Here is a 13,188-nt window from a genome sequence, read left to right as displayed (position 1 = left end):
CTGGATGGGATTAAGGAGTGGTAAGTAGTCTGAAGTGGGCTAGGTATCATAGTGAAAGGAATGTCAAGCTAATTAAGTGATCCAAGTGGGTTGGGGTGGGCCAGGTGCCTTGGGTAGAGGTGCTGAAATGTATGGGAAAATTCAGGGACTGGGTTGCTTTCAAAGACATGATGTTCACCTTTTAGGAGTCCAGGTCCCATTACTTCATCAAGAGGATTTAATGGAGTATAGACTCTGGAAGCCCCTTGGAATTCTCCTTGAATTTTCCTACTTAGTCTAACTTTTCATGCCCAAATCTGTTAGCCTTCGGATTGCCTCTGGCTGCTTCCTATCCTTGATTCTATAAAGTACCCTTAACCTAGTCCCCTTGATCACACCAAAATCTCACTCTCTTGATTTTGACCTCTAGTCACCCCAGCACCATCAAGATCTTCCCTAAACCCCTCCTTCTATCACTCCAGACTACTAGACCACCCCTAGATCCATCCCAGTCTTTCTGTATATATAAGATCCTTTTTGCATCTGTGAAGGTGCTGAGATTCAGTCTAGCTCACTTGTTAATACAAGCTTCACAAATGGTGAGGCTTCTTAAGAGTCAACCCAATATGGCAGAACTTTGTCTAAAAGAAGACTTGAGTTGAATTCATTCGGGCAGAACTTGAGGTGTTGGTATTCCCTGACCTTAACGTTATAGTTCCCTAACTGGGAATACTGCCAATCTCAATTTCTTCTTCAGCCAGTACTGGAAGGTATGTAAGCCTTCCCCTCTCCTTATCCCTTTCTTACTCTCCAAGTAACTTGGAGAGGTGCTTTTCAGGTCTGAGCTCTCAGGTCCCAGTAGGTCATACAGCTAGAAGGCTGTCTCATACAGGTTCTCAGTCCAATGGTTATGTTGGAGGCCATAGACCTGGGCACACTTTCTGAAGCATGAAAGATGGGAACAGATGCCTTATTTGGAAGTGTATGCCCAATTTTCTCAGCGCCAGGGAACTGGGAAAACTTCAGGAATCTTTTTGTGGGGTTTTTTTTGTCTTGTTTTGTTTTTCAAGGCTTACTCCAAGACCCTCCTTTACAGAGGAACGGACTTCCAGCCCTCACGCCTATAAAGAGTCAGTCTTTTTCAATTCCCAAAAGTTTGACTTTGGGTTGTCTTTTAAAAAATTGGGAAAAATACAGTTTCACCAAAGAACTTAAAAAGAATAAGTTGGTGTTCTTTTGCAACACTGTTTGGCCACAGTATCTCCTAGAGGGCCACGAAGCATGGCCTCATTTGGGGACTTTAAAATATAATACTCTCTTGAAGTTTCCTACATGATGGACTTTGTTGAGCTCTTTCAGAACCCTATTCTCAGGGAAGATGCTTGTAGTTAGAGCCTCCCTACAGAGGGGCAACGGGGGTCAGTTGGACATTTTGGATGGCCCCCCCCAGGGCTTCACCCCTCCTTCCACCCCTGCAGTCCTCTCACTCCATCCCCCCATGCCTTCAAAGCATTTTTCCCTTAAGGGAAGTGCCTGCCTCACCTAGTGGGACAGTTAGAGTGCATGTACCCTTCTCCTCAGACTTTATTCAGATTAAAAGAAAAACTGGGGAGATAATCGAAAGACCCCACTAAGTTTACTGAGGATTTTAGGGACATATTCCCTACAATTCGAGCTTTTTTGGGGTGATTTGCATGTCCTCTTCCACTTGTACCACTGCAGAGAAGAGAATCTGGGAACAAGCCCCAAAATTTGGGAATTGTTTGGCTAGCAATGACCCCACAAAATATCCCCTTGGAACAGCTGCTGTTCCCACTAGTGACCCAGGATGGGTTATCAAAACAGTGAGGATAGAGGAAAGAAAGATCATATGGTAATTTGCCTGTTAGAAGGCCTAAGAACTGCATTTCAAAAGCAAATAAATTTTCAAAAAGGGAAGATTCAAGGTGAATGCAGGGGTGTTCTCAGAGCCTATACCCCTTCAGATTTGGAATTGAATCATGGCTCTGTTACTTATTGCCAGTAGGCAAGTCATTTAGCCTCTCTAGGCCAAAGCTTCTTTATCTGTGGTCTCAAAGTACTTGAGTAGAATTGCACAGGCTAATAGTAAGAGGGAAACCTATCTCCTTTCTCATTAAGATGTATCAAGCTCTATTATGGCTCCATGCAAGTTGTCATTTTCTTGTTTTGCAACCTAGAAGTTCCCAAAGTGCTAAATCACAGATGGAAGTTTTGGCAAATGACTAAATTTGTTATAAAGGCCAAAAAATGCTACAGTTACTTATTATATCAGAACTAATTATTGTAGGACAGACTTGGATGTGGTTGGGTATGTTGTCACAATCTATGTTTTTGAAGTGTGGAAATATTTAGGAGTACCATTGAAATTAGGAAACTGGAGACTGGAGGTCAAGGTGAGAGACTGAATATGAAACTCAGCTCACAGCTTTTAGGACAGCTCTGTGTTAGTATTTGTCTAACACTTTGTGGGCACAGAGGTAGATTTTTGGTACAATGTATTCCCAATACGGTTCTTTAAAAACTAAACAAACAAAACCACCCTGTCACATCTTTTGCTATATATCTTGGTGTTTTAAGTATTGCAGTACTGTAATTTCCTTCCAAGCAGCACATTAAATCTTATTGTAAATTCACGAAATAATCATACAGATTAGAAAGGTACTTTAAAAATCTAAGTTCTAGGTATCTAAAATCTTTTACCTAGATTCTAAGGTGTGTGTGCTGGCTTGCTTTTAGATAAGCTTCCAGATTAAAAAATTTTTTTTTCTTTTTATTCCAAAGCTAATTTAATCATTGGTCTCTTTCTAATTTCTCGTTGCTGAGGTTCTAAAACTACTTTATTTAGCTAAATCTTTGAATACTAACTCATTTACAAGTGAAAAACTTATCCCAGTTGATATGCAGTGTAGGGCTGTCTTCGAAGTATTTTGTCACTAGTCTGCTCTTTTCTGGGTGGAAAACTTATCCCTTGTAGCTGGCCCCCTGCAGTTCTTTTCTCTTTCCTTCAACTGTCAACAACATTCATTCTTCCCTTATTCAACTAGTTCCCAGATTAATACTCTTTAAGTGTCACTGGAACTAAAAATGTCCTGAAAGTAAATCGAAAGCATTTGGCTAAAAAAAAGGTACAGATAAATATCATTTAACTGCTAAAATTTTTATTAGGTGCTTAGGGTGGAGTGAATCATTTGATGGCTAAGTTGTGTTTTTTTGTTCTCAAATGTTTGTGTAGTTGATTAGAGCAATGAGCTCAAACTCAAATTTTATTTATTTATTTTTAAAAATTTATGTCTTTAATTTATTCACTCCCTTCCCAAAGACTTGTTATTCTAATTATTTACTCTGCTGCACAAAGGGACAAAAGGCTTTATACTATGTCTAGAGACTATTTTGAGATTTCTGGGTTGTAGCATTTTATAAAGTCCATGTTTTTAGTTATTTTCAATCACATATTTTATACACTTCATCTACTCTGGTGTAAACTAGATTTCAGGAGATTAAGTAAGCAGATTGCTTTAATAATATAGGGTATCTTTGGGGCTTGAATAGTCACTTCACACAGTGAGCACCCATTAGGGTAGAATAGGATTGCTGAGCAGCTCTGAGAACTCAACTGAGGGTAAAGCCTCGTAAATTTATATGAATGAAATCAGCTTGATTTAATTTCCTTCTCTGGGGATGTTCAACAATTCAGGATTAGAAAAAAAGATATCAGATGTTTTCATTTTTTTGAACCTAGTATTTAGCATAGTGCTGGTCACATACTAGGTGCTAAATAAATGCTTGTTGGATTAAATGGAAGTCACAGTTACTAGAGGTTGAGAATAAGCTGTAGAGGAAGAAAGGAGGAAAAAAAGGTTAGATTCTAGGATGGTACTTGTAGGTCTTTAAAGTATAGACAGATGGGTAAAGGGTAAGAATGGAGGAGGCAAGTCATTTCTGATTTGGGAAGATAATCTGGGGGAAAAGTTGAAGAATTTTAAATTATAATGAAAGAAAGCAAATTAAATGAGAATTAGAGGCGTAGAAAATAGGACATTTTGGTAAAAAATGGACTTTTGAATCAAAGTTTAGAGTCTTGGATATAGTGTAATTTTGTGAGATGAAGTCTTCATCTAAAGCTGTCGGGAATTAAAAGAAACATCAAGAGTCGAGAAGGCTGAGAAATTGGGCCTTCCATGTTTTTCTTTTTTAAACTAGACCTACAATTTCATTTGTCTCTAGGCCTCCCAATCAGGACTTGCCAGTGCAGATTCCCTGTAGTCTTGGAGGGGTGCCTGGGACACAAGGAAGTGAAATGACGGGCTCAGGGCCTTATTGCCAGTATGTGTCACAGGTGAGACTTGATAGTCTTCCTGAATTTTAAGACCAACTCTTACCAAGTAAACCTTGTTGTCTTCCACCTTGCACATAGTAGGTATGCAAGTATTTTTTTAACTTTGAATTTTAATTTATGCAGAATTGTAGAGTGTTATGTGGTTGCGTTTAGCCCCAGTCTTGGCCAGGACCAACTGCAGGTATTTTGTGGTTGTAAGATTATCATATACTACCATAGCATACTATCATATGCTCTGGGAATCTCTCTTTAAGACTTTCTCATCTTCCTGAAGTCCTTGGAAATGTTAAATCAGCTTTAATTCCCTTCTAAGCAACTAAGCCTCCTGCATTATCACTCACCTAGTGTGTTCTATCAGGAATTTACAGAATGCCAACTTCAGACACTGGTAGCCAGTCATGCAACAGTATTCCCTGAAACCTAATCTGAACCTATACTTAAACCTGATTTATGGGTATGAAGTTCATATCACACTGTAAAATGAGGAATATCTGTATTAATATAGCTCATGTAAAAAGGACTTAGCATAAATACTTTAATGAAAATAGGAAAGATGCAAATTACAATCCTTAAAATGGCCAGTAAATCATTGCTGAACTGGTAAAAATATTGAAAAGGTCAGAAATATGGTTTTATCAGATAAATACACATCTGTGAATATGATTTCAGCCAAGTTAACTTTTTAAATTATTTTTATGTTACCTTCATTTTCATATCTTTCCTACCCCTTCCATACCCAAAAAATCATCTCCTATGGCAAAGAATAGTAAAGTGGGGGACGGGAGGGCCATCTTGGTCAAACTACCAACATCAGCTGAATCAAAGCGTATATGCAGTGTTCTGCCTACATAGTCCCCTGACCTCTGCAAAGAAAGGTGGTACGCTTCTTCAGATCCAAACTTTAAATTGAACTGTATCTTTGGTTTTTTCCATTGAAAGAATTTCCATTTGCTCATTTTATATATTGTTTTCCTGGTCTTGCTTACTTCACTTGGCATCAGTTTATATGCCTTACCATGCTTCTATGTATTCATCATGTCTTGTGGCATGGTAACATTCCATTCATCTACTACAGTTTATTTAGTCATTCTTCAATCAATTTGACACCTCCAGTACTTTGTTTCTAGGTACTACAAAATGTACTGCTATAAGTATTTTGGTGTGTATTACGCCTTTTTTCTCTCTTTAACCTCATCTTGGGGACTGTGATTAACAGGGGGATCTTGAATTGTTAAATTTAGGCAAACAGATTTATTCTGAAAGAACATTTGAACATTGAAATGAATAGAAGTGCTCATGATATTCAATAGGATCATAGATCTATCAGGAAGGGACCTTTGACACCAGTCTGATGAAACACCCTTCATTTTATAGATTCAGAACTAAAGTTTAGAGAGATTGTCTTTTCAAAGTCACATAGGTAATAAGTGACCAAGCAGGATTTGAATCTAGCTCCAGATTCATTACTTTTCTACTGTAACACATGGGAAACTGGATGAAATTATCTTTTAAAGAAAAATAATAGCTGGAGATAAAATATGCCATTTCATCTTCAATGTGACCCAGAAACAAAGCCTCAGAGTTTGCATGGGAGACACTAACATTCTGAAGACCAAAGAAAGTAAGCATGCCAAGATCATTAGCGTTCAGTCCTTGCTTTGGCAGCAATATATTTGTTTGAACAGACAAGTTTGTTATGTAGACGTATGAGAAAGCTTTAAAGGGGTGGAGGGGCTAACTGTTGTAGGGTGGTTGGTTTTTTAACTAAAAGCAGTGCCTAAGCTCACAGTACATTTTCTGTAAAGTAGTTTTTGATCCAAAAATGGTATGATTAAGCTTAATAATGTACATTATTTACTATACTTGGCTCCATATTACTTTAGACTGTTTCTAAATGTCAAAACCAACATCAAAGGAGAAAGATTTGCCATTTATGGATATGCAACAGAATGTGATACAGGCTTTGAAAGCCATTCCAAAAATGTTTTTAGTTGTAGTTTATATTTGGAATAAGGACGGACAGGTAATGCATAGCTTGTGACTGGGTTATGTTCCAGAATTCTTCTGTAAAATGATTTTTTGAAACTTGAAAGATCTTTCCCCCCTAGAAATAATTTTACTATTTATAGATTTCCAGGCTAGCCCCCAAAGCATATATATCTCATAATTACAAAACTGTAAAACAATAATAGTAGAATGAATTCTTCATCTGTAGATATGTAGAGCTGGGGATCACGTATCGTGGAAGTCTTTTGTGTTTCCCTTGTTGACAACATGGAGAAATGTGAATTGGATGATAGTACAATTAGGTGAATTTATATCTAGTTGAAGGTATTCAAATGCATTTATTTATAGGTTGATGTAAATATGAATGGAAAGTCTCTAGTGAATACTGTTTTTGTGAAAGGACTCTAGTGAAAATCTGTTTTTGGGCCTGTACTCTATATTATTAATGTCTTAGGTAAAGACATAGAAAGCATGTTTAGCAAATTTCTTCACAACACAAAGCTCAGAGAAATAGTTAACATATTAGATAAAAGACTCAGGATTTTAAAAGATCTTAACAGGTTGTAAGATGGGCCAGATCTAACAAAATGAAATCTAATAGGGATAAATATAAAAAGAAAAAAGAACGCACAAGTATCAAGGATACTTGATTTTCATAGTCCAAAAGGACTTGGGTGCTTTATTTGAACATGAGCCTGATAGGAGTCAACAGTTTTATGTAGGTGCCAATGTTGTTGATTCATCTTATACTATGTTCATAGAAATACAGTGTTCCAACAATGGATTTAATGGTTCCATTCTGCTCTGTGTTGATAAGACCATGGCAGGGAATACTTTGGTTCTAGGTATCATACTTTGCTATGCCATGATGCATCCAGAGGAAAACAAAGAAGTTGTGAGTCAGTCAACATATATTTACTGTCTGTTCTGTGCCAGGCACTGTGCAAAAGAGGCAAAAGATGCCCTGTTTTCAGAGAGCTCAAAGTCTAATAGAGGGAGACAACAACAAAACAGGCTAAATAGAAAATAATTAATAGAGGGGAAGCACTAGAATTAACAGGCTTAGGAAGGGCTTCCTGTAGAAGATGGGATGTTAGTTAGGACTTAAAAGAAGTCAGGGGGCAAAGATGAAGAGGAAGAGCATTCCAGGCATGGAAGATAGCCAGAGAGAATGCCTTGAGCAGAGAGATGGAGTGTCTTGTTTATGGAACAGCAAGGAGGCAAGTGTCACTGGATCAAAGAATATGTGGCAAGGGAGTAAGACGTAGAAAGACTGGAAAGGTAGGAGACGGCTCGGTTATAAAGTTCTTCAAATGCCAAATCGAGGATTTTTTAATTTGATCCTAGAGGCAATAGGGAGCCACAGGTTATTGCACCAGGGGATGACATGGTTGGACCTGAGCTGTGGGAAAATTACTCTGGCAGCTGAATGGAGGGTGTACTAGAGTGGAGAGAATCTTGAAGCAGGCAGATCAACCAGGTATATTTGAGAATCATCAGCATAGAGATAATAATGAAACCATAGGAGCTGTTGAGATTACCAAGTGAAGTAGTATAGAGGAAGAAGAGAAAAAAGTGCAGGATAGAACCCTGAGGGACTTCTGTGGGTAGAAGGCATGAGCTGGATGGATCCAGCAAAGGAGACAGAACCAGAAGAGAGTAGTATCCTGAAAACTTAAAGAAAAGATAAAGAGAAGATGGTGATCAGCAGGGTCAGAGGCTGCAGAGAGGTGGAGGTGAATGAAGATTGAGAAAAGACCATTGGATTTGGCAATTGGGAGGTCATTGCTAACTTTGGAAAGAGCAGTTTCTTGGAATGATGAAGTTTGGGAGCCAGATTGTGAAGAGTTAAGAAGAAAATGAGAGGAGTAGGAAAAGTGAGGCACCTATGGTAGATGGCCTTTGTAAGGAGTTTACCAACAAAAGTCAGAAGAGATTTTAGGATTAGTTAGCAGGGATGGAAAGATCAAGTGAGGAGTTTTTTGAGGGTAGGGGAAACATGGACATGTTTGTAGGCATTAAGGAAAGGACCAGTAAACATGGAGAAACTAAAAATAAATGGTAAGAGCAGGGATATCAGAGGAGGCAGTCTGTTGGAGGAGATGGGATGAAATGGTATTGTTTGAACAAATAGAGAAATTAGCATTGGTAAGAAGTCACTTCATTATATAAGACAGGTTGAAGGAGGAGATAGTGGCAGAAGGCATCTGAGTAATAGGAAATGAGGAAGAGGGGAGAAGAAGGAGCTTACAGTGAATGATCTCCATTGTTTTTGGTAAAATATGAGGCAAAGTTGTCAGATGAGAGGGTGAGAGAAGAGGAAGCCATGGGAGGTTTGAGGAGAGATGAAAAGATACGGAAGGCCTTCTGTGGAGAGTGGGATAGTAAGCTGACAAGGCAAGTACAGAAGGATTGCCTAGCAGCAGTGAGAGCCTAGTTGACGGTGTGCAAGATAAATTTGTAGTGGATCCAATTGAAACAGTTATTTAATTTTCTCCACCTTTATTCAAGCAGTGTATACGTAGGAGTGAAGGTGGCAGATGGTAGTAGTAATCCAGTGCAGAGGCTTGAGAGTACACTATCAGAACTATGATAAGGAGGCCAGGAACTTGAAAGGAGAACAATGTAAAGTTAAACTAGTTCACCAAGAGATTCAAAATGAGGAAAAGAAAAGGAAGTAGCTAGTCCAGGGGTGAGGATGGCCTGGGAGAGAACGAAAGGATTAAGAGTCTGAAGGGCACAGATGAAGAGCAGGTTTTGATAAGAGGACCCAGAGAGAAAGGTAGAAAGCTAATAGATTATCATCAATTTAGGGAGTTTGGAAATTCTTGAATGTGGAGGGATGGTGCATTTGTAGGTGATGACAAGATCAAGAGTATGACCATCTTCGTGTGTGGCTGAAGTGAAGTGGAATAGAAGGGATCTGAAGTAGGTTGAACTGAGTGGTTAGCATGTTTGAGGGAAAATCATTGTGTATGTTGAAGCTTCAAAATAGTGAGGGCACGAGTGGGGGAGGAGAGAAAACAATCAGGTACCGAATTCATTGAGGAAGGAAATGGAATGTCCTGGCAGTCTGTAGACAACAGTAACCAAGATTATGATTGGGTTGTAGATATGAATTATATGAATCTCAAGGGAGAAGCAGTTACCAAGTGATGGAGGTAAAGGGAGAAACTGGAAGTAGCAGTGGGAACAATTATTCCAACTCCCATCTTGACCATTGGGCCTAGAAGAATGAGTGCAGTCAGTACTGGAAAGGGTAGCTAGCAAAATGGGGCCAAGTTTCAGTAATAACTAGAAAATGGGAGAGTAAAATATTTTGGCTGAAGGTAAGTTTGCTGCTTATGGAACAGGCATTTCAGAAGTTACAGTGGAAGGGGAGGGTGGTATTGGTTAGAACTTTGGGATTAGGAGAATTAAGCAAGATGGGAATAAGGAATTGAGTAGTGGGGGTAAGGGAATGGAGTTTGGATGATGACCTCTGGGGGTTCATGATCTGTGGAATGCATAGGGTGTGAGAATGTTCATCATTTAGTGGAAGGTGTCACTTTTTTCAGAGGAGTATGGAGATTGGACTGGAGAAAAATAGGGCAGTAGATGGAAGGCAGTGGTAAGATGAGAGGCCTCATTTCACTCTTCCTCTTTCCTCTGAAGATTGAGGACCAGCCAGGAACTGTACTGCAGGAAATAGAAGTCTTATTCTTCCCTGACTTTCCTCTGCCTATCTTCAAGGAATAGGCACAGCAGGACATGGGAGGCCTGAGTTCAAAGGGAAGGCTGCTTTTTGCATGGGAGGTTCTCCACTTCCTGGTTGGGAGATGGGTCTGGCAGCAGGAGGTCGAAGTTACCAGCCTTTCCTCAGGGAATAGGCACAGCCAGAGATGGAAGATGCATGATCTTCTTTTAAATAATTTTAGGTAAAAGGAATTGAGTATATTTAATCTGGAAAAGAGAAGGCTTAGGTGAGAAAATGCTTGAGAGGTAGCTTGGTGTATTAGAAAATTACTTGACATTTAACACTGCTGTGCCAAACCTTACCTGCTCTGTGAGCTTGGGTAGATAGCTTCACTTCTCTGAGCCTCAGTTTTCACATGTATAAAATGAAGCACTTTGGCTAGTTTCTTTGCAAATTCCCTTCCAGTTCTTACTTTGTCCCGTACTAAATATTTAAAGGACTGTCTCGTGTAAGGGTGCTTAGATTTATTCTTTGTGGCTCCAGACATCAGAAATAGGGGGTAGAAATTAGTGGAAAGTAAGAGTTTATCTCAATCTTATAAAAAATTTTCTAACAACTAGATCTTTCCAAAAATGGCAAGGTAGTGATTTTATTGGAATTTTTTAAGTAGACTGGATAACCATTCTGGGATATTATAAAGTAGATCCCTTTTTTTTGTAGAAAGTTAGATTAGGCAGTTGCAAGCCTAGAGGCCTGTGGGCTATCTGAGTCTTACCTTACCTCTATCGGAGGTCTTCGGCTGGCCAAACCGGATACTCGTATGAGAGAAGAGACCTATCAGAGTTGAACAAGGGTTGAGCTTTATTCAGGGTTCTGGTTACAAGTGCAGGGGAATTCTTCCTTAGGAGGGAGAGAGAAAGATCTCCCAAGGAGGCAAAGATTTTACAATAAGAGATTGGAAATAGAAGTGTAAGTGGGGAGAGAGGGGGAGGGGAGAGCGGAGAGAGGAAAAGCGGAGCCGTCTGTCCTGTCCGCTCTGCGCCCCTCCCGCCTGAGAGAGCTTTCAGGCTTTCCTGACTCCAATTAAGCTCTCCAGCCGCATAGTTTGCATCTGAATACCGTGCCTGTTAGGTAACAATGGGTGTGCCCAGATCCGGGACAATCTCGAGGGCGGGGAGAGCTCTCTCCCATCACGTTTCTCACGGGAAGAGGCGGAAATACATGAGATAGCTCGGTTCACCTCGATTCCCAGTCGTTTCCTGGGGGGCCTCGTGAGAACTCTAAGATTTAGAAGTTCCCACCTTTACCCGCCCGAGACTGTCCACATGGAATTGAGCTTCCATCCCCAGCATCTCCCCTTTTTTGTTTTGCGCAGCGCGCACATGGCTCTAGAGCAAATAGTGGCTGGAGGCTGAGTGGATTAGGAAGGCCTTTAGCATATGAGTACCCCACAACAAGAACTTCATTTACACAGAAATCTGCAGCTAACACAACTGACAAAGAGAGGCATCAGACAAAACAAAGATGAAACTAAATGGCTGAGTTACAGCAAGAGAAAGGGCACTCACTAATTCCAAAGCATATTCTAAGAGAAGTAGCTAGTGCTGGCGCCTTACACATCACCACCCCCTCAGTCATGCAAATGGATCTCAACGGCCAAGCCTGAATGGCCAAGCCTGAATGGCCAAGCCTGTGGTATTCAGTCCAAGCCTGTGGTATTCAGGCGAAAAGTTGGTCACCTCCTCCCCCCCACAAGTGTCCTGGGTTTGTGATATCAAAGTCCTCCTTCAGCCGCTGGAAAGAGATGCCTGGATGGAGTGGTCAGCAATGTCATTTGTTGCGATGAGTGCTGAGGTTAAAGCTGTCAGCAGCAGACTCAGGTGGTGCATGATCCTTCTCCGGGGTCTCCGCCTCCTGCGTCTCCATCGTCTCCGACACCGGTTTCCACCTACGGATCCTTCTAATGGGAATCCACGCGTCCCCTTTTCCTGTGGAGACACAAACATACCCTGGACCCCATATTAGTATCTTATACGGACCTTGCCATTTCCCTGAGGCCATATCCTTTACCATGGCCCATGTGTCCTTATTTCCAGCCTGGGTATTACTTTCCTTGCGGGGTTGTCTTGGAATAGTCACAAAATGTCTCATAGCTGGAGTAGTATGTGAATTTTTTGAGACAGCTGTATCAAGCTCTGTTTGTGTTAGGCGATCTCTTAATCTCCCCCTTTTTTGTATAGCGAGGATCGCCTTTAAGGTGAAGTTGATAAGAATGCATAGTGGCTGTTTATTTTGGTATAGCTGCTGCCAGGTGCTTACAAATGCTTGATTAACATCTGTAAGGAACCTGAATTTCCCGGATTTTTTCTTTATAACAAACACAGGAGCATTCCAGGGTGACTGTGATGGCTCTATATTTCCTTTAGTAACTGGATTTGAACTGAGTGCTTTAAGGGAAGGGCAATAGCTATGGGAAGCTGATTGTCTATATGAGCTGGCTCGGCTACCACATTGGAGCATGGAAGTGCTGTGGTGCCGGTGGGATAAACTCCTGTATATATAACTACGGGTGCATGAGAAGGGTTCTGCAATATCAGGGATTCCTCCTGTATGGGGTCTCTCAGGGGAATCATAGTAAACTGATGAGCTGCAAGCTGGCACTTCTCTAAGCTGTAAAGGTGTTGCATTCCTTCCTCTGGCCCCATAATCTCCTGTATTCTCCCTCCAAGGGGCCGTCCCGATTCTCTGCCAAAGGGTACACTTTCGGGGCCCTCGAGGGGCCCCTCACCCCGTTTCCCGACTTCCTACATTGTCTAGCTAGGTGACCTGGCTTTCCACATGAAAAACAAGGGTCCTGGCCCCTCTCTGTACTTATTTCTTTCCAACACTCTTTCTTAGAAAGGTGTCCCGGTTTTCCGCAATTAAAACATTTTTTCTCCAAAGAGATATTACTTAAGGCTGCGGCCAGGTACTTCCCTTGCACCTGTGCCAAGCAGACCTGACTTCCTACCCTGTCACATCTTTGTATCATTTCTTCAACAGATGCATTCTTTGGCAGTCCCAGCATTGCCTTTTTGCAGTCATGATTACAATTCTGCCGCAGCAATGTCTTTAACACTATCTCTGTCCCTTGATTCTCCTCTCTCATGTCTCGACCCACTGCCTCCTG

At 40.8% G+C, this 13,188-nt stretch overlaps 1 protein-coding gene across 5 annotated transcripts in view; it reads left to right on the top strand.

The window, feature by feature from the left end:
* HEATR5A (HEAT repeat containing 5A) overlaps nucleotides 1-13,188 on the top strand; it is a 191,993-nt gene that overhangs the window by 14,826 nt on the left and 163,979 nt on the right. The window lies entirely within an intron of this gene.

This window comes from Notamacropus eugenii, chromosome 7, assembly GCF_028372415.1.
Source record: "Notamacropus eugenii isolate mMacEug1 chromosome 7, mMacEug1.pri_v2, whole genome shotgun sequence".
NCBI lineage: Eukaryota > Metazoa > Chordata > Mammalia > Diprotodontia > Macropodidae > Notamacropus > Notamacropus eugenii.
Note: the sequence above shows the minus strand (reverse complement) of the source record. Positions and strands in the feature narration are given on the sequence as shown.